Source organism: Gorilla gorilla, chromosome 14, assembly GCF_029281585.2.
Source record: "Gorilla gorilla gorilla isolate KB3781 chromosome 14, NHGRI_mGorGor1-v2.1_pri, whole genome shotgun sequence".
Taxonomy (NCBI): Eukaryota; Metazoa; Chordata; class Mammalia; order Primates; family Hominidae; genus Gorilla; species Gorilla gorilla.
The window spans coordinates 115469382-115491644 of NC_073238.2; positions in this window are offsets into that span (position 1 = coordinate 115469382).

Below are 22263 nucleotides of genomic sequence, written 5' to 3' on the forward strand. Positions count from 1 at the left end.
CAACTTGCCAGTCTGTGTCTTTTAATTGGAGAATTTAGTCCATTTACATTTAAAGTTAATATTGTTATGTGTGAATTTGATCCTGTCATTATGATGTTAGCTGGTGATTTTGCTCATTAGTTGATGCGGTTTCTTCCTAGTCTCAATGGTCTTTACATTTTGGCATGATTTTGCAGCGGCTGGTACCGGTTGTTCCTTTCCATGTTTAGCGCTTCCTTCAGGAGCTCTTTTAGGGCAGGCCTGGTGGTGACAAAATCTCTCAGCATTTGCTTGTCTGTAAAGTATTTTATTCCTCCTTCACTTATGAAGCTTAGTTTGGCTGGATATGAAATTCTGGGTTGAAAATTCTTTTCTTTAAGAATGTTGAATATTGGCCCCCACTCTCTTCTGGCTTGTAGGGTTTCTGCCGAGAAATCCGCTGTTAGTCTGATGGGCTTCCCTTTGAGGGTAACCCAACCTTTCTCTCTGGCTGCCCTTAACATTTTTTCCTTCATTTCAACTTTGGTGAATCTGACAATTATGTGTCTTGGAGTTGCTCTTCTCGAGGAGTATCTTTGTGGCGTTCTCTGTATTTCCTGAATCTGAACGTTGGCCTGCCTTGCTAGATTGGGGAAGTTCTCCTGGATAATATCCTGCAGAGTGTTTTCCAACTTGGTTCCATTCTCCGCATCACTTTCAGGTACACCAATCAGACGTGGATTTGGTCTTTTCACATAGTCCCATATTTCTTGGAGGCTTTGCTCATTTCTTTTTATTCTTTTTTCTCTAGACTTCCCTTCTCGCTTCATTTCATTCATTTCATCTTCCATTGCTGATACCCTTTCTTCCAGTTGATCGCATCGGCTCCTGAGGCTTCTGCATTCTTCACGTAGTTCTCGAGCCTTGGTTTTCAGCTCCATCAGCTCCTTTAAGCACTTCTCTGTATTGGTTATTCTAGTTATACATTCTTCTAAATTTTTTTCAAAGTTTTCAACTTCTTTGCCTTTGGTTTGAATGTCCTCCCGTAGCTCAGAGTAATTTGATCATCTGAAGCCTTCTTCTCTCAGCTCGTCAAAGTCATTCTCCATCCAGCTTTGTTCCGTTGCTGGTGAGGAACTGTGTTCCTTTGGAGGAGAGGCGCTCTGATTTTTAGAGTTTCCAGTTTTTCTGTTCTGTTTTTTCCCCATCTTTGTGGTTTTATCTACTTTTGGTCTTTGATGATGGTGATGTACAGATGGGTTTTCAGTGTGGATGTCCTTTCTGTTTGTTAGTTTTCCTTCTAACAGACAGGACCCTCAGCTGCAGGTCTGTTGGAATACCCTGCTGTGTGAGATGTCAGTGTGCCCCTGCTGGGGGGTGCCTCCCAGTTAGGCTGCTCGGGGGTCAGGGGTCAGGGACCCACTTGAGGAGGCAGTCTGCCCGTTCTCAGATCTCCAGCTGCGTGCTGGGAGAACCACTGCTCTCTTCAAGGCTGTCAGACAGGGACATTTAAGTCTGCAGAGGTTACTGTTGTCTTTTTGTTTGTCTGTGCCCTGCCCCCAGAGGTGGAGCCTACAGAGGCAGGCAAGCCTCCTTGAGCTGTGGTGGGCTCCACCCAGTTCGAGCTTCCCGGCTGCTTTGTTTACCTAATCAAGCCTGGGCAATGGCGGGCGCCCCTCCCCCAGCCTCGCTGCCGCCTTGCAGTTTGATCTCAGACTGCTGTGCTAGCAATCAGCGAGATTCCGTGGGCATAGGACCCTCCGAGTCAGGTGTGGGATATAGTCTTGTGGTGCGCCGTTTTTTAAGCCGGTCTGAAAAGCGCAATATTCGGGTGGGAGTGACCCGATTTTCCAGGTGCGTCCGTCACCCCTTTCTTTGACTCAGAAAGGGAACTCCCTGACCCCTTGCGCTTCCCAGGTGAGGCAATGCCTCGCCCTGCTTCGGCTCGCGCACGGTGCGCGCACCCACTGGGCTGCACCCACTGTCTGGCACTCCCTAGTGAGATGAACCCAGTACCTCAGATGGAAATGCAGAAATCACCCGTCTTCTGCGTCGCTCACGCTGGGAGCTGTAGACCGGAGCTGTTCCTATTCGGCCATCTTCAAGCTAACCCTATTCTTATATTTCTCTGCTTTGGGGAAGTTTTCTTTATGGCCAAGCACATGATCAATTTTTGTAACATGGATGCAAAAGATGTATTTTCTGCTTGTAGGAAACACAGCTCTCCCTCCATGCTTATTGTTCTTTTCAATTACATAATTCAAATCCTCTATATCATTATTGATTTTTCTCTGCTTGGTTTGTCAAAATCTGAAAGATGCATATTGAAATTTCCTTTTATAATGTTAAAGAAGTTTTTCTTGCAATTCCGTAAGTATATGTCTTCTATTTGAAGTATTCTTCTCCACTATTCCATTATAGATCCCCTGACACACTGCTGTGGTCCATCTGGTGTAGCTACAGATTGAAAGATTCATTGCTCACCCCCTTTTCCTTTCCCCTGATCTTTTCCTGTCTTCAGGTGTCTGATCTGAGTCAATTGACATTTGGTTAACTGTTTTCTATTTTCATTGGCTAGGAACATTGATATTAAGATATCCTGAATCCTTGCATATAGGCAGCGAGTAAGAGATATCATGGCCTGATAGCATGGATAAACCTTCTTTAAACCTCTGATCTTTTCCCTTAGGATTTTCATCTTACTGTGTTTTTGCTTTTGGTTGTGCAAAAACCTTGCTTTTGATTGAGCTCTTGGTCTTTTGGGTCATTAACTTGGTTCTCAGCCATGATCACCTTCTTTTTCAACTCACAATAAATTTTATTTTATTTTATTTTATTTTTTCTTTTTTTTTTTATTATACTTTAAGTTTTAGGGTACATGTGCACATTGTGCAGGTTAGTTACATATGTATACATGTGCCATTCTGGTGCGCTGCACCCACTTACTCGTCATCTAGCATTAGGTATATCTCCCAATGCTATCCCTCCCCCTTCCCCCCACCCCACAACAGTCCCCAGAGTGTGATATTCCCCTTCCTGTGTCCATGTGATCTCATTGTTCAGTTCCCACCTATGAGTGAGAATATGCGGTGTTTGGTTTTTTGTTCTTGCAATAGTTTACTGAGAATGACGGTTTCCAATTTCATCCATGTCCCTACAAAGGACATGAACTCATCATTTTTTATGGCTGCATAGTATTCCATGGTGTATATGTGCCACATTTTCTTAATCCAGTCTATCATTGTTGGACATTTGGGTTGGTTCCAAGTCTTTGCTATTGTGAATAATGCCGCAATAAACATACGTGTGCATGTGTCTTTATAGCAGCATGATTTATAGTCCTTTGGGTATATACCCAGTAATGGGATGGCTGGGTCAAATGGTATTTCTAGTTCTAGATCCCTGAGGAATCGCCACACTGACTTCCACAATGGTTGAACTAGTTTACAGTCCCACCAACAGTGTAAAAGTGTTCCTATTTCTCCACATCCTCTCCAGCACCTGTTGTTTCCTGACTTTTTAATGATTGCCATTCTAACTGGTGTGAGATGATATCTCATAGTGGTTTTGATTTGCATTTCTCTGATGGCCAGTGATGATGAGCATTTTTTCATGTGTTTTTTGGCTGCATAAATGTCTTCTTTTGAGAAGTGTCTGTTCATGTCCTTCGCCCACTTTTTGATGGGGTTGTTTGTTTTTTTCTTGTAAATTTGTTTGAGTTCATTGTAGATTCTGGATATTAGCCCTTTGTCAGATGAGTAGGTTGCGAAAATTTTCTCCCATGTTGTAGGTTGCCTGTTCACTCTGATGGTAGTTTCTTTTGCTGTGTAGAAGCTCTTTAGTTTAATTAGATCCCATTTGTCAATTTTGTCTTTTGTTGCCATTGCTTTTGGTGTTTTGGACATGAAGTCCTTGCCCATGCCTATGTCCTGAATGGTAATGCCTAGGTTTTCTTCTAGGGTTTTTATGGTTTTAGGTCTAACGTTTAAATCTTTAATCCATCTTGAATTGATTTTTGTATAAGGTGTAAGGAAGGGATCCAGTTTCAGCTTTCTACATATGGCTAGCCAGTTTTCCCAGCACCATTTATTAAATAGGGAATCCTTTCCCCATTGCTTGTTTTTCTCAGGTTTGTCAAAGATCAGATAGTTGTAGGTATGCGGCGTTATTTCTGAGGGCTCTGTTCTGTTCCATTGATCTATATCTCTGTTTTGGTACCAGTACCATGCTGTTTTTGTTACTGTAGCCTTGTAGTATAGTTTGAAGTCAGGTAGCATGATGCCTCCAGCTTTGTTCTTTTGGCTTAGGATTGACTTGGCGATGCGGGCTCTTTTTTGGTTCCATATGAACTTTAAAGTAGTTTTTTCCAATTCTGTGAAGAAAGTCATTGGTAGCTTGATGGGGATGGCATTGAATCTGTAAATTACCTTGGGCAGTATGGCCATTTTCACGATATTGATTCTTCCTACCCATGAGCATGGAATGTTCTTCCATTTGTTTGTATCCTCTTTTATTTCCTTGAGCAGTGGTTTGTAGTTCTCCTTGAAGAGGTCCTTCACATCCCTTGTAAGTTGGATTCCTAGGTATTTTATTCTCTTTGAAGCAATTGTGAATGGGAGTTCACTCATGATTTGGCTCTCTGTTTGTCTGTTGTTGGTGTATAAGAATGCTTGTGATTTTTGTACATTGATTTTGTATCCTGAGACTTTGCTGAAGTTGCTTATCAGCTTAAGGAGATTTTGGGCTGAGACAATGGGGTTTTCTAGATAAACAATCATGTCATCTGCAAACAGGGACAATTTGACTTCCTCTTTTCCTAATTGAATACCCTTTATTTCCTTCTCCTGCCTGATTGCCCTGGCCAGAACTTCCAACACTATGTTGAATAGGAGCGGTGAGAGAGGGCATCCCTGTCTTGTGCCAGTTTTCAAAGGGAATGCTTCCAGTTTTTGCCCATTCAGTATGATATTGGCTGTGGGTTTGTCATAGATAGCTCTTATTATTTTGAAATACGTCCCATCAATACCTAATTTATTGAGAGTTTTTAGCATGAAGGGTTGTTGAATTTTGTCAAAGGCTTTTTCTGCATCTATTGAGATAATCATGTGGTTTTTGTCTTTGGCTCTGTTTATATGCTGGATTACATTTATTGATTTGCGTATATTGAACCAGCCTTGCATCCCAGGGATGAGGCCCACTTGATCATGGTGGATAAGCTTTTTGATGTGCTGCTGGATTCGGTTTGCCAGTATTTTATTGAGGATTTTTGCATCAATGTTCAACAAGGATATTGGTCTAAAATTCTCTTTTTTGGTTGTGTCTCTGCCCGGCTTTGGTATCAGAACGATGCTGGCCTCATAAAATGAGTTAGGGAGGATTCCCTCTTTTTCTATTGATTGGAATAGTTTCAGAAGGAATGGTACCAGTTCCTCCTTGTACCTCTGGTAGAATTCGGCTGTGAATCCATCTGGTCCTGGACTCTTTTTGGTTGGTAAACTATTGATTATTGCCACAATTTCAGCTCCTGTTATTGGTCTATTCAGAGATTCAACTTCTTCCTGGTTTAGTCTTGGGAGAGTGTATGTGTCGAGGAATGTATCCATTTCTTCTAGATTTTCTAGTTTATTTGTGTAGAGGTGTTTGTAGTATTCTCTGATGGTAGTTTGTATTTCTGTGGGACGGTGGTGATATCCCCTTTATCATTTTTTATTGTGTCTATTTGATTCTTCTCTCTTTTTTTCTTTATTAGTCTTGCTAGCGGTCTATCAATTTTGTTGATCCTTTCAAAAAACCAGCTCCTGGATTCACTGATTTTTTGAAGGGTTTTTTGTGTCTCTATTTCCTTCAGTTCTGCTCTGATTTTAGTTATTTCTTGCCTTCTGCTAGCTTTTGAATGTGTTTGCTCTTGCTTTTCTAGTTCTTTTAATTGTGATGTTAGGGTGTCAATTTTGGATCTTTCCTGCTTTCTCTTGTGGGCATTTAGTGCTATAAATTTCCCTCTACACACTGCTTTGAATGCATCCCAGAGATTCTGGTATGTTGTGTCTTTGTTCTCGTTGGTTTCAAAGAACATCTTTATTTCTGCCTTCATTTCGTTATGTACCCAGCAGTCATTCAGGAGCAGGTTGTTCAGTTTCCATGTAGTTGAGCGGCTTTGAGTGAGATTTTTAATCCTGAGTTCTAGTTTGATTGCACTGTGGTCTGAGAGATAGTTTGTTATAATTTCTGTTCTTTTACATTTGCTGAGGAGAGCTTTACTTCCAACTATGTGGTCAATTTTGGAATAGGTGTGGTGTGGTGCTGAAAAAAATGTATATTCTGTTGATTTGGGGTGGAGAGTTCTGTAGATGTCTATTAGGTCCACTTGGTGCAGAGCTGAGTTCAATTCCTGGGTATCCTTGTTGACTTTCTGTCTTGTTGATCTGTCTAATGTTGACAGTGGGGTGTTAAAGTCTCCCATTATTAATGTGTGGGAGTCTAAGTCTCTTTGTAGGTCACTCAGGACTTGCTTTATGAATCTGGGTGCTCCTGTATTGGGTGCATATATATTTAGGATAGTTAGCTCCTCTTGTTGAATTGATCCCTTTACCATTATGTAATGGCCTTCTTTGTCTCTTTTGATCTTTGTTGGTTTAAAGTCTGTTTTATCAGAGACTAGGATTGCAACCCCTGCCTTTTTTTGTTTTCCATTTGCTTGGTAGATCTTCCTCCATCCTTTTATTTTGAGCCTATGTGTGTCTCTGCACGTGAGATGGGTCTCCTGAATACAGCACACTGATGGGTCTTGGCTCTTTATCCAACTTGCCAGTCTGTGTCTTTTAATTGGAGAATTTAGTCCATTTACATTTAAAGTTAATATTGTTATGTGTGAATTTGATCCTGTCATTATGATGTTAGCTGGTGATTTTGCTCATTAGTTGATGCAGTTTCTTCCTAGTCTCAATGGTCTTTACATTTTGGCATGATTTTGCAGCGGCTGGTACCGGTTGTTCCTTTCCATGTTTAGCGCTTCCTTCAGGAGCTCTTGTAAGGCAGGCCTGGTGGTGACAAAATCTCTCAGCATTTGCTTGTCTGTAAAGTATTTTATTCCTCCTTCACTTATGAAGCTTAGTTTGGCTGGATATGAAATTCTGGGTTGAAAATTCTTTTCTTTAAGAATGTTGAATATTGGCCCCCACTCTCTTCTGGCTTGTAGGGTTTCTGCCGAGAAATCCGCTGTTAGTCTGATGGGCTTCCCTTTGAGGGTAACCCGACCTTTCTCTCTGGCTGCCCTTAACATTTTTTCCTTCATTTCAACTTTGGTGAATCTGACAATTATGTGTCTTGGAGTTGCTCTTCTCGAGGAGTATCTTTGTGGCGTTCTCTGTATTTCCTGAATCTGAACGTTGGCCTGCCTTGCTAGATTGGGGAAGTTCTCCTGGATAATATCCTGCAGAGTGTTTTCCAACTTGGTTCCATTCTCCGCATCACTTTCAGGTACACCAATCAGATGTAGATTTGGTCTTTTCACATAGTCCCATATTTCTTGGAGGCTTTGCTCATTTCTTTTTATTCTTTTTTCTCTAGACTTCCCTTCTCGCTTCATTTCATTCATTTCATCTTCCATTGCTGATACCCTTTCTTCCAGTTGATCGCATCGGCTCCTGAGGCTTCTGCATTCTTCACGTAGTTCTCGAGCCTTGGTTTTCAGCTCCATCAGCTCCTTTAAGCACTTCTCTGTATTGGTTATTCTAGTTATACATTCTTCTAAATTTTTTTCAAAGTTTTCAACTTCTTTGCCTTTGGTTTGAATGTCCTCCCGTAGCTCAGAGTAATTTGATCATCTGAAGCCTTCTTCTCTCAGCTCGTCAAAGTCATTCTCCATCCAGCTTTGTTCCGTTGCTGGTGAGGAACTGTGTTCCTTTGGAGGAGAGGCGCTCTGATTTTTAGAGTTTCCAGTTTTTCTGTTCTGTTTTTTCCCCATCTTTGTGGTTTTATCTACTTTTGGTCTTTGATGATGGTGATGTACAGATGGGTTTTCAGTGTGGATGTCCTTTCTGTTTGTTAGTTTTCCTTCTAACAGACAGGACCCTCAGCTGCAGGTCTGTTGGAATACCCTGCTGTGTGAGATGTCAGTGTGCCCCTGCTGGGGGGTGCCTCCCAGTTAGGCTGCTCGGGGGTCAGGGGTCAGGGACCCACTTGAGGAGGCAGTCTGCCCGTTCTCAGATCTCCAGCTGCGTGCTGGGAGAACCACTGCTCTCTTCAAAGCTGTCAGACAGGGACATTTAAGTCTGCAGAGGTTACTGCTGTCTTTTTGTTTGTCTGTGCCCTGCCCCCAGAGGTGGAGCATACAGAGGCAGGCAAGCCTCCTTGAGCTGTGGTGGGCTCCACCCAGTTCGAGCTTCCCGGCTGCTTTGTTTACCTAAGCAAGCCTGGGCAATGGCGGGCGCCCCTCCCCCAGCCTCGCTGCCGCCTTGCAGTTTGATCTCAGACTGCTGCGCTAGCAATCAGCGAGATTCCGTGGGCGTAGGACCCTCCGAGCTAGGTGTGGGATATAGTCTCGTGGTGCGCCGTTTTTTAAGCCGGTCTGAAAAGCGCAATATTCGGGTGGGAGTGACCCGATTTTCCAGGTGCGTCCGTCACCCCTTTCTTTGACTCGGAAAGGGAACTCCCTGACCCCTTGCGCTTCCCAGGTGAGGCAATGCCTCGCCCTGCTTCGGCTCGCGCACGGTGCGCGCACCCACTGTCCTGCGCCCACTGTCTGGCACTCCCTAGTGAGATGAACCCGGTACCTCAGATGGAAATGCAGAAATCACCCGTCTTCTGCGTCGCTCATGCTGGGAGCTGTAGACCGGAGCTGTTCCTATTCGGCCATCTTGGCTCCTCCCCCCTACAATAAATTTTAAAATAAAGGTATTGAGTATCTTAGTCGCATGAGCTGCCATATCAAAATACCAGAGACTGCATGGCTTAAACAACAGAAATTTGTTTTCTCACAGTTCTGAAGGCTGGAAGTCCAAGATCAAGGTGGCAGCGTAGCCATTTCTGGTGAGGACTCTCTTTTCTGGAAAGACACAGAGAGACAGATGGGGGAGGAGGGAGATAAAGACAGCAAGATCTCTGATGTCTCTTCTTCTAAGGGGGTTAATTCCATTATGAGGACTTCATCTAAATCTAATGATCTCCCAAGACCTCATTTCCAAACACCATCACACTGGGAATTAGGGCTTCAACACATGAATTTTGAGGGGACACAATTCAGTCCATACCATCAAGTTTTTGTGTTTGTTTCTCCTAAACTTCCAGAACATATTTTGGGTGCTCTACTTAAATCGCCTTGGGGGTTCTCATTAGTTCTCTATTACAAGTTATCATCTGGATCTTTCCTGATTTGTCCCTCAAAGGGAGCCTCCTTATTCAGCTGTTCCATATCCTGCTCTTCCTCCTTGTCTCTCTCTCTCTCTCTCTCTCTCTCTCTCTCTCTCTCTCTCTCAGGGCACTGAGTCGTCTTAAACAGTCACAAGTGTGTATTTTTTTAAACTGCTCACTTGGTTGTGCCTTTAGTCCCCACACTGGCCAGGATGTTGAGGCCTACTGAGTAGTAGCAAGTTGGTGAGCCCAGAGTGAGAAAACTGGAATGCTGTTAATTCCCCTTGAGTGTAGTGGGGATGATGGTCCTCCACTGCCACAGACCTGCACAATTTAACTCAGTCCTCCTGGGATCAACAGGAATGGGCAGGCCCTTCCAGAGCCACTGGGTCACAGGTACGCAGAGGAAGAGCTTTCCTGAAAACAATCACACGCTCTGACGCCTGAAGTCCTCAGCAATCCAGGTATGCCCAGGGCCTTAGGTTGCTGCACACCCTTGTCTGTAGCCACAGGCTCCTTAGCTTTCCCCAGATGCCAACCAGAAGAGAGTCTACATCTGCCCTCTCCTCCAGGGATGCTGAGACCTGTGGCCTCAAATGAACCCTCCAGACCCTTCCAGCTTGATTGGTGTTGGGTTTTAAGTCAGAGAGGGGATCTGAGACATGTGCTCCTACCACCATCTTCTCCCAATTTTCTCAAGCCCATGCTCTCAGCATAATGGGCTTTCTGTGGCAAATAAGCTAACTCCATGCTGAGTGTGTTTTGTGTTACTCTTCTGTCATGTTTGGGGATGGGATGCTCCACCTTCTATCAATAGAGTTGGGAGAAGTATAGTATTGGGGTGAGGGAGACATCCTGCAAGCTGCATAAAGGATCAAGGTAGTGACATTCTTTTTTTTTTTTTTTTTTTTTTTTTTGAGACAGCATATCACTCTGTTGCCCAGGCTGGAGTGCAGTGGTGTGATCTCAGCTCACTGCAACCTCCGCCTCCTAGTGTTCAAGGGATTCTCCTGCCTCAGCCTCCCAAGTAGCTGGGATTATAGGCGCCCATCACTATGCCTGGCTAGTTTTTGTATTTTTAGTAGAGACAGGGTTTCACCATGTTGGTCAGGCTGGTCTCGAATTCCTGACCTCATGATCCACCTGCCTTAGCCTCCCAAAGTGCTGGGATTAGAGGCATGAGCCAACGCGCCCGGCCTGGCATTCTTACAACTCAAGGCATTTTGGGGATCCAGAGGTTCTCTGGACTAGGAGTAGAAGAATATTGAAGAGAACACTTGAGAATAATTGTAAGAATCAACCACGATGCTTTTTAGAAAATACCTGGGATGCCAGGAATATTTCTGGACCAAGGAAGAAGGGGGTGCGGCAGCCATGGGCAGTCCAGTGATTGGCTCAGCCAATGTGGGTGTGAGTAGGGCAGTCAGGATAGTACCAGTCCCCAGAGACGTGGCAGATGCAGGAAATGACTTCTTCCAGGGGAGGTGGCCCAGGCCTGGGACAGTAGGTGACACTGGGAGGGATAACCTTTCCTCCCCGGGTGGTGTGCAGACAGCACGTGCTCAAAGGCAACTGGTGGAGGGGGCAGGTAGGGCTAAAATCCTGAGAATGGGATGGCTTTTCTAATTTGTTCACTCAGAGAGTAGCATTTTGTAATTGTCACAAATGTGGCATAATGCTGGCAGTGACCCACTGCAGCAGTCTTGGATAAAATGAGATAATAAAACTAAAGTTTATTTTGTGGCATCAAAAATAAGTACATAGGAGGTAGGAGGTGGGACTCGACTCCAGACCAAATTGAAGACTGGCTGACATGCCCACCAGTGCCATGACAGTTTACCCATTGCCTGGTAACAACACGAAGGTTATCACCCTTTTTCTAGAAATTTCTGAATAACCTGCCCATTAATTTGCACGTAATTATAAGTGGGTATGGATGTGACCGCAGACCTGCCCCTGAGCTGCTACTCTCGATGCACGGCTTATGGGGTAGGCCTGCTCTGCAGGAGCAGTCACGGAGCTGTGACACTGCCGCCCCAGCAAAGCTGTTTTCCTCTACCGCTGGCTCACCCTCGAATTCCTTACTGGGGGAAACCAAGAACCTTCTAGGGTGGAGCTCCAATTCTGGGGCTCCCTTGCCCTGTGACACTTAGGCAGAATTATATAATGAGATTTATTACCTGTTGTGTGGTCTTGGACAAAGAATGGTGAAAGATTTAAGAAAGTGCCTCATAAATCACTATAGTGTCTCAGAAAAATAAAGAAAGTCCCACTTTATGCCTTGCACATAAGACTTCAGTGACACAGGCAGTTCTGGTCCATGTACAGATGACAATGACAATAGGTGCTCAGCAAATACTTACTGAACAAACTCATGCAGGAAGACATAAACCCTGAGCTCTTTTTTTTTTTTGTCAGACGGAGTGTTGCTCTGTCAACCAGGCTAGAATGCAGTAGCTCGATTGTGGCTCACTGTAACCTCTGCCTCCTGCATTCAAGCAATTCTCCTGCCTCCGCATGTGCCACCACACCCAGCAAATTTTTGAATTTTTAGTAGAGACAGGGTTTCACCATGTTGGCCAGGCTGGTCTCAAACTCCTGACCTCGGGTGATCCACCTGCCTCGGCCTCCCAAAGTGCTGGGATTACAGGTGTGAGCCAATGTGCCCGGCCCCTGAGCTCTTTCTGTTTGGATTGTTCAGTGTGCTGGTGCCTCTGTCACTTCTGCTCACCTAATCTCCGTGCCAAAGTACAATTCTAGTCTCACTCTTCCCACTGTGGAAGAAGGATCCTCATGGTAGGTGTCTGAGTAGCTTCAAAGGCAAAAGCTTTGGCAAGGGAGCTATGTTACAGCAATGGGCCATGTGGTGTTCAAGGCTGGGGGCATTTTATTGACGGGAAGGGAAACGTCAAACATTCACTTTTTGTTAGCAATGTATACCCTAAATAGCTAAAAAAAAAAAAAAAAAAGATAAATTGTGATTCAAATAATTCCTTGCATATCTGTGCAGTTTCCAAATGTGTTATAATTGAATTGCAGGAATTACTGAGAACAGATGCTAACAGAGACACTGCACATACCCTACAGTGAGAAAAATGACACACTTCACTCTACTTGCCCAAAATCCATTTAAATTTTAACTTGTTTTAATTGCTGCATATTTCTAGTGCAATATAATGGAGGTTTACAGAAAGATCTGATGGAAAACAGTAGGTTTTGTAAAGGGCTTCAGGGTTTTTGCCTGTGATCAACAGTAGCCACACCCACTGCCAGTGACTATCCAACAGGGACGTGCTTTTCATTGCGTTTCTTTTAATAGAAAAATGTTATCACCTACATATCTCATCATTATTTACATTCTAATCACCCTCCAGTGATGAATTCAGAATGCAAGCGTTTTTCATCAGTCGGTTTGCCATGGCAACTCGAGTTGGGGAAGGCCCTTCTGCCGGCGCCGCCGCTGGGCCTGGAGCAGGCCTCTTTCTTCCTCAGCTATCATTGACCTCCTGCTAGGAGACTCATCTTCTGATGTGCACTTGGTGGCAAATGGGACCAGAAAACCCCTACAAATTCTCATTTGGAAAGAAGAAAAGATAGTTTGTCTCCAATCGTTGGAAGTACAATTAGATGTTGATAGACACAGACAAGGCTGGAAAAGCAGGGCATTAGTAAAATGCTGTAAAATCTTGTTTCATCCAGTCCAAGAAGGCTAAGTGGAGTCTATCACTGTTGACCCCGACTGAGCTCCCATTAGCATGGCAATTCTTAAGTTGCCACATCTTTTGATCTTTTAAAAAGGGTCCTGGGTTTTTAACCAGTTGTCAGGAATGACTGAAATTATTGGTTAAAAAAAAAAAAAAAAAAATCTGGCTTTCGTAACTTTGTTGGTAGCTGCAGACAAAGAAAAAGTTTTCAGGAATTCATGGGGCCAGTATAACTTAATACATTTTATATATGTTTTGGAGAAAATATACAACTACTGAAGAACAAGTGAGTAGTAAAGCAGATTTTACGACAGTCCAAGGGCTAATGTGACTCATTCATGACTAGATTCGCTCTTAGTTATTCAACGAAGAGTGTCTATTGGTTGTGGACAGTCATGTCTATTATCTGATGTAAAACTTCCCTTCAGGAGATTTTTAATATAAGGGAGAAGAGAGGGACGTACAAATGGCAAAAAAAAGAGAAACATGCATAAACATATGCAGATACATATATGCACACATAGAAATGGTGGTAAAAATATCCAGCTGTTACAAGCATTATACAAGGAATGGGAGTGAGTGGAGTTTGAAAGGAGTAATCTGATAAAATGTCACAGAGAAGGTAGTCCTGGAATAATTGCTCATTATTTTAATGATGACAGATATATACATAAATACAAAGTTTAAATATCATAAACATACGAAAGATAAAATGAGTCTTCCATATTACCATCCTCCAAAATAGTGATGTGCAGAGAGCCCCACCTTTTTAATACATATCTAATTATGTTACCAGAAAGGGGCCCTGATCCAGACCCTAAGAGAGGGTTCTTGGATCTCATGCAAGAAAGAATTCGAGGTGAATCTATAAAGTGACAGCAAGTTTATGAAGAAAGTAAAGGAATAAAAGAATGGCTACTTCATAGGCAGAGCAGCGGCTGCTCAACTGCGTATACTTAAAGTTATTTCTTGATTATATGCTAAACAAGGGGTGGATTATTTGTGAGTTTTCTGGGAAAGGGGTGGACAATTCCTGGAACTGAGGGTTCTTCCCTCTTTTAGACCATATAGGATAACTTCCTGATGTTGCCACGGCATTTGTAAACTGTCTTGGCGCTAGTGGGAGTGTCTTTTAGCATGCTAATGCATTATAATTAGCATACAATGAGCAGTGAGGATGACCAGAGGTCACTTTCGTCACCATCTTGGTTTTGGTGGGTTTTGGCCAGCTTCTTTACTGCATCCTGTTTTGTCAGCAAGGTCTTTGACCTGTATCTTGTGCTGACCTCCTATCTCATCCTGTGGCTAAGAACGCCTAACTTCCTGGGAATGCAGCTTAGTAGTTCTCAGCCTTATTGTACCCAGCCCCTATTCAAGATGGAATAACACTAATTCAAATGCCTCTGACAATTATATATTTCTTCCAATTTTTAAAAATGAAAATGGGATTGGTTGGATGCGGTGGCTCATGCCTGTCATCCCAGCACTTTGGGAGGCTGAGGCAGGAGGATTGCATGAGCCCAGGAGTTCGAGACCAGTGTGGGCAACATAGGGAGACTTTGTCCCTACAAAAGAGAGAGAAAACAAGAGAAAAATAATTAATGGGGCGTGGTATCATGTACCTGTAGTCCCAGCTACTCCAGAGGCTGAAGCAGGAGGATCACTTGAGCCCAGACTGAATTGAGGCTGCAGTGAGCTGTGATCACACCACTGCCCTCTAGCCTGGGTGACAGAGAAAGACCCTGTCGAAAAGAAAGAAAGAGAGAGAGAGAGAGAGAAAGAAAATGAGATCAGAAAGAAAGAAGGAAAGAGAAAATGGGATCATAACATACATATTGTTCTGCATCCTGCTTTTCAGTAAAAAAAAAATAACATTGTTAAGTCATAGGGGGATGACATCAGTCATTCTGAAGGGGGAGATATGAGCAAATGGGTGTGGGGTGAAGGCAGGTGAGGGAAACCAAGCTTAAGGGCAAACCAAGTTTTGTCCAGATTATAGTTCTTTCTCCTGGCAAACCAAGTCCTGAACCTGTCGCCAGGCTGTTGTTTAGGCTCAGGGCTTGGATGGCCAGGTGAAAGAACTGTAACCTGGGCAAGACTTCACATTCATTAATATGATCATATGTATTAAGAGGAAATCTGAGTTGATTTACATTTCAATTTCATTCAGAAGGCCAGTGGGAAGTAGTGTAGTCTAGGAGATGAGCAGTTCTTGGTGAAGTTGATTCTGTTTATAAACTGAATTACAGGAGAAAGAAGCAGAGGGCAGGGCAGCTAGGAGGATACGGAGGATTCGCCACACCACCCCAATGTGAACATGAAAAAGGAAGAAGTACCTTGTGTAAGGGAATTAAAATCCAGTCACTTTCTTTTTTTTAAAAAAATAAAACTAGTTACCCTCTGCTGCTGCTTTTTCTTTTTGTAAATCTAATTGGTGTGTCCTTCTGAATTCAGCTAAGATGACTCCTCACCCAGAGAAAGGGTTCATCTCCTCTGGCTTTTTTTGTTTCTTCTATTTTCACACCAGTTTTGGAAAAGGCAGGGCCCTCATATGGAAGTAGCAGACAAAATGGCAGTGCAGGTTTGTGCATTCTTTCAAAAGAATTCTTGATTTTTGGCTGGGTGCTGTGGCTCACGCCTGTAATCCTAGCACTTTGGGAGTCCAAGGCGGGTGGATCACCTGAAGTCAGGAGTTCGAGACTGCCCAACATGGTGAAACCGCGTCTCTACTAACAATACAAAAATCAATCAGGTGTGGTGGCGTGTGCCTGTAATCCTAGCTACTTGGGAGATTGGGGCAGTAGAACTGCTTGAACCTGGAGGGTGGAGGTTGCAGTGAGCCGAAATCACACCACTTCACTCCAGCCTGGGCGAAAGAGTGAAACTCCATCTCAAAAAAAAAAAAAAAAAAGAATTCTTGATTTTCCTTTGAATGTGTCCTGTTGGCTTTGTGGTGTGGAAATGGCGTGAGAAAACGGCTCCATCATGCTGTTCATGGGACTGACTGTTCCCAGCAGTGTAGAAACCTTCCTGTTTTATGCTTAGAGCTCGATTCCAGAGTCTGTCTCTCTATTTGTCCTGATTGCAGCAAAAACATGCAGTCTACATATAATCAGAGGTTCCTGGTAAACAGTTGTCAGAAAAACAATGGAAATCCTAGCTGCTTGTGATTTCATTACACCGGCCTTGTAGTTGAGTTAGTGAAAGATGAATTTATTGAGTGCATCTAGAACAGAGGCGGCACTTGCGGTGGCCTAAGGACGGGTGATGTAGAGTACACTTCATAGCAGTTATTGGTGCGACATGCAATTGAGTATTCGCTGTTGCAGATATTCTGTTTATCGTATTTCACACAAGATTAATTCACGGGTTTTTTTATGCTTTCAAAGCAAAAGCTATACAATACAAAAATGTACATGTTAGATTTCCATGTCATAAGTAAACAAACTTTTTTTTACAATTATAATTTTCAAAAACCTAATGAACCTATAATAAAATATTGAGAACAATAATCTTCAGTCCTATTAGGCATCGTGGGAGAACCTGGGGGAAATTTTACTTTTCCTTCTGTCAGATTTGTTTGATTATACTGTAACTCATTAATGGAACGGTTCCTGTGTGTCAGCTGCTGAGCTAAGTGGTCACTGTACATCGTTTTTCGTCTTCACATCAAACCCTTTGGGACGGGTACTATTATGATCCCCATTTTACGGTCTGTGTTACGTGAACCAATGGACTCTACTAAAGAAAAATAGAACATGAAGAATTGAAAAGTTTTGCAGTCAGTTCAGTTTTTCATGGAGCCTCTGTTTTCTCCCTGAACAACTCTGTCCCTTGACCACAGTTTCTTTGAAAATTGGCTAGTTGTGGTGGCTCACACCTGTAATCCCAGCACTTTGGGAGGCCAAGGTGGGCAGATCACCTGAGGTCAGGAGTTCGAGACCAGCCTGGTCAACATGGTGAAACCCTGTCTCTACTAAAAATACAAAAATTAGCTGGGTGTGGTGGTGCATGCCTGTAATCCCAGCTACCTGGCAGGCTGAGGCAGGAGAATCACTGGAACCCTGGAGGCAGAGGCTGTGGTGGACTGAGATCGCACCACTGCACTCCAGCCTGGGTGACAGGGTGAGATCCGTCTCAAAAAAACCCAAAAAAACAAAAAAACAGGGGTTTTGTGCTGTGACCTCTGCTAGTTTCACCCTAGCTCACTTCCCAAGCATGTGCTTTCAGTTATGGCCTAGGTAGATTATTTTGCTCATTCACAGCTAGCTCATACCTTTCTTCTGAGCTCCAAACACACATAGCCAGTAGCCCCTCAGTTTCTCAATAGATGTCTAATGGCACTGCCAACGAACTGAACATTCTTTAAACTGAATTGATGGTAGCCCCTCTGGAATCTGCCTTCCTAGCACTCCCAGCATCAACAAACACACTGCATTCCACCAAATTCCACAAGCAGAAACCTAGTTAGTCGTAACTCCTTCATCTTTGTAACTTTCCATTTTCAATCAATTACCAATTTCTATCAATTTTGCCTCTAAAGATAGTTAAGAATCTTACAGCTTCTCTCTATGCCCACTGCTATCACCCCTGACCAGGCCTCCATCATCTTGTCTGTGATTCCTGCCATAATCTTATCTCAAAATCTTTGAGGTTATGAGTTATACATATTTCAGTCTTCTGTTTGCTCCATTAACTGTGTTTCTTTAGAATTATACTCTTCAGTAAGTTTAGCTCCACTTTCTCACAGGTTTGGTTTTCCCCACATGTCTGCTGCTTCTTGGATTTTCACTACTGTTTTTTTGAGATTGTCTGTTCTGCTGCCTGCTTGGTTCACTTCAGCTCACCCTAGGTGGTGATGGTACATTATTTGGAGGGTCTGTCATTTGCTTTTGGGGGCTCCCTCTTCCTTCTGGGAGTCCTGCCTGCCTCTCTGCTCTCATGCACATATTCATTCCTACTCAGCAAGCAACAACTCTTTGCCAGACACTCTTCTAGGCTGGGGGATCCAGCAAGGTATCGAACGACTGTGATAGCCACCCAAGGTTGAGTGTAGAGGTGAGAGTGGCCACAGATCTGTCAGTATTTCCCTGAAGCTGGCCCAGACCCCTGCACTGTTTGGATCATTGGCTCCAGCTTTGAAGTTTCTTCAGTTTCTTTTGGACTCTGATTTTCCCTATAAAATTTATCCTACTTACATCCATCTTTCAGGAATTTAGTGTCAGTATTATTTTAACATTTCTTCTTTAGGCTTGGCTAATGGGTACAAAAATACAGTTAGAAGGAATAAAATCTAGTGTTCAGTAGCACAATGGGGTGACTACAGTTAACAATAATTTATCATATATTTCACAATAGCTAGAAGATTTGTAATGTCCCCAACACAAAGGAATGACAAATGTTTGGGGTGATGGATTTACCAATTACCCAGATTTGATCATTGCACATTGTATGCATATATTAAAATATCACATGTACCCTATAAATATGTACAGCTATTATATATCCATTAGCATATGAAAAACAAAAATAAATTCCTTTATTTAAAAAATAAAATTTCTTCTTAAAGTAGGTGCTCAGTCATCCTTTTTGAGCTAATCCTCTGAAAGAGCCTTCAAGAATCCATTCCGGTCCAACTACCAGGTATCGTTCTATCAAGATCACTCATCATCCTCAAGTTGATTCTATCATTTGCCTGCTTTAAACCCTTCAGAAATATCCTAGTTCCCTTAGAACTAGGTCCAAAGTTCTTAACATGGGTCTACAAAAACCCAGATGACCATGGCCTCCGCGTACCTCATCTCCTACTATTTTCCACCACATCTAGCATTCACCTATCCTGAGTTTTCTTAATTTCTGAAATATGCTACGGTTTCAGCCACTACATGTTGACAATGTTTCAACTCCCTGGAAAAGTCTTCCTTCCTTCCTTTATATATTTTTTTAACCTAACTAAAGTCTGAGCTTAAATATCTCTTATTCCAGGAAACTTATTCCAGATCTTCCATAGTAAGTCAGGTCACCTTTAATTGCAATAACTTGTTTATTGTCTTTATTTATTATTTTAATAAGGTCTGTCTTCCTTGCTTTACTGTAGACTTTAAGACTGTAGGGAACAAAGTCAATATAACATTTTTTTCCCCTGGCATATGGAAGAATTAAATAAACGTGGTTGGATAACCGAATTGTATCTATATTTCCATTTTTGTGGCTGACTGACTGAATTATATTTAGGGCTATCCAGAATAACTTTTTGTGATGGTAGAAATGTTCCATATCTGTGCTGTCCAATGTGGTATCCCATAACCACATGTGGCTACTGGGTACTTGAAATATGGCTAATGCAATGGAAAAATCTTAAATGTTTCTAATTTTAATTAATTTACATTTAATTGGCTAGAGGCTACCATATTAAAGTGCACAGGAAAGATATTTCCACCTTCTAAGTCATATTTCTTTTTTTCTTTTTTCTTTTTTTTTGAGATGGAGTTTTGCTCTGTCACCCAGGCTGGGGTGCAGTGGTGTGATCTCAGCTCACTGCAACCTCTGCCTCCCAGGTTCAAGTGATTCTCCTGCCTCAGCCTCTCAAGTAGCTGGGATTACAGGTGCCTGCCACCATGCCCAGCTAATTTTTGTATTTTTAGTAGAGATGGGGTTTCACCATGTTGGCCAGGCTGGTCTTGAACTCCTGACCTCAGGTGATCCGCCCACCTCAGCCTCCCAAAGTGCTGGGATTACAGGCGTGAGCCACCGCACCTGGCCTACTGTTTGTTTCTGACTATCTTTTTCAAGGATGTTTTTATGGTGAACAGTCTGGGAAAAGAGAGAGGGTGTCTCCCTGTGCAACAGAGGTCAGGCATGCTTATTGCTCATTCGGATTCCCTAAACTCAGCATTCTTCTCAAGAAACAACCGACTACACTTGCAAGTGGTATCCGGCCCTCTTCACATCACCCTGTGGGATTTGGAGCTTGGGGAGCTGACTTAAAATGCCAATATTCTAATTCCTGCTACTGCTTTGAGCAAAAACTCTCCTTTGTCGCTGACCCGGAAATTTTGTGTCTTCTATCAGCCTCCATGAAATTGTGGCGGACTAACTTGTTAGCTTCTAAATAGGGTCAAATCTCACACCCTTCACAGTTCTTGACACACAGACAAAACTTAAGCTCTTAAGTATTTTGCTTAGGATGGTTTTCAAGTTTGTTTCCTCGATGTTCTTCTTCTCCTCTTTCTTAAACTACTGAGGAACATTTTGCTCCTGTTAATGTTGTAAACTCAACCTTTTTGATTTATAAATAGCAAATGACAAGAGAATTCCATTCTAAAGTAACAGAATAACTTTAAAATGTGTCTAATGAGTGGGAGATGTGATTTTTCACACTATCTCCAATTCTCACAGTTAGGCATCTGAATAGAGAACCACTGGAACACCTATTGAGAAGTCATGTTTTGCCTTTTTATCTTTACCAACACAAATAAAGTTCTTGGGATCTATTTGTTTTTATGATATGTATAACGTTACCTGGTAAATCACAGTGGTTATGACATTTTCCCAGACAACAAAGGGAGATTTTCCTTTTTAATATTTCATAATGCCTGAAAGACATGTTTTCTCCAAACACAAGATTTTCAATTCAAATGAATTCAGCAAATATTTATCAAGGCCCGTATTCTACTGATCATTGCTTTGTAATAGAACATCCGAGGAAATGATGACTTTTTAAAAACAATATAGTCAGTAAAAAAAAAATTTTTTTTTTTTGAGACAGAGTCTCACTCTGTTGCCCAGGCTGGAGTGCGGTGGTGCGATCTCGGCTCACTGCAAGCTCCGCCTCCCGGGTTCCCACCATTCTCTTGCCACAGCCTCCCGAGTAGCTGGGACTACAGGCGCCTGCCACCGCGCCTGGCTAATTTTTTATATTTTTAGTAGAGATGGGGTTTCACCGTGTTAGCCATGATTGTCTCGATCTCCTGACCTTGTGATCCGCCCACCTTGGCCTCCCAAAGTGCTGGGATTATAGGCGTGAGCCACCGTACCTGTCCTATAGTCAGTAAAAATTTTACTAAGACAAGGCTGTGGAAAATTCTAAGAATTTGTGGATATTTGTCTTGACATGTTGCTCTTCTGGATCCTGGAATCAATTTAGCTATTGTACTTGCCAAACAAGTCAGATTCCTTAGTGTTGCTTGTTGCAAGGTGTGGCAGATTGTATTCTCCAAAAGTAGCCACAGTAATATTTCTGGGGCCCATTGACAGCTGCAGCCTTTTCCCCTTCCCCTTGAAGCTGGGCAGGATTTTGTGACTGCCACAAATAGAATATGGAAGAAAAGACACCGGACAGGACAGGACTAGGATAAGATGAGTGACACATTCTCTCTCCTTGGATGCCATACATAGGGGATACTAAAAAACTCGGTCATAGAAATTGTGAACCCAGAACATCTGAGACAGGTCTCAGTTAATTTAGAAAGTTTATTTTGCCAAAGTTGAGGACGCGCTGTGACACAGCCTCAGGAAGACATGCGCTCAAGGTGGTCGGGGCACAGTTTTTTTTTAATACATTTTAGGGAGGACACGAGACATCAATCAATATATGTAAGAAGCACATTAGTTCGGTCTGGAAAGGCGGGACATCTTGAAGCAAGGGCAGGAAGCTGGGAGGGAGCCTGTAAGTCACAGACAGGTGAGAAACAAAAGGTTGCATTCTTTTGAGTTTCTGATAAGCCTTTCCAAAGGAGGCAATCAGATATGCATCTATCTCAGTGAGCGGAGAAATAACTTTGAATAGCATGGGAGGCAGGTTTGCCCTAAGCAGTTTCAAGCTTGAGTTTTCCTTAGTGATTCTGGGGGCCTAAGAGGTTTTCCTTTCACAATGGCCATGTGCTTGGAGTGGCATCTACAAGCCAAAGAACGGCAGAGATTGTGGGCAAACAGCAGAAGCTGCAGCAGGTATGGCAAGCTCCCTCCTAGCACCATCAGAGAGAACGTAGCCCTGCTGACGCCTGATTCCCGAACGGTGAGACAATACATTTCTGTTGTTTTAATTCCCCCAGTGTGTCGTACTTTGTTATAGCAGCCTGAGCAAATGAATCTAACACTTACGAGAGGAGTCTGCCCCAAGCTACCTCAGAGGCAGCTGGTCCCTCGTGTGCATCTTATAGACAAGATGGTTTTTGCTGTATTTGTGGTAACAAGTTTGACTTAGCTTGACATGCTAGCTGTGTAGATGATGAACATTTGAGACTTCATAGAT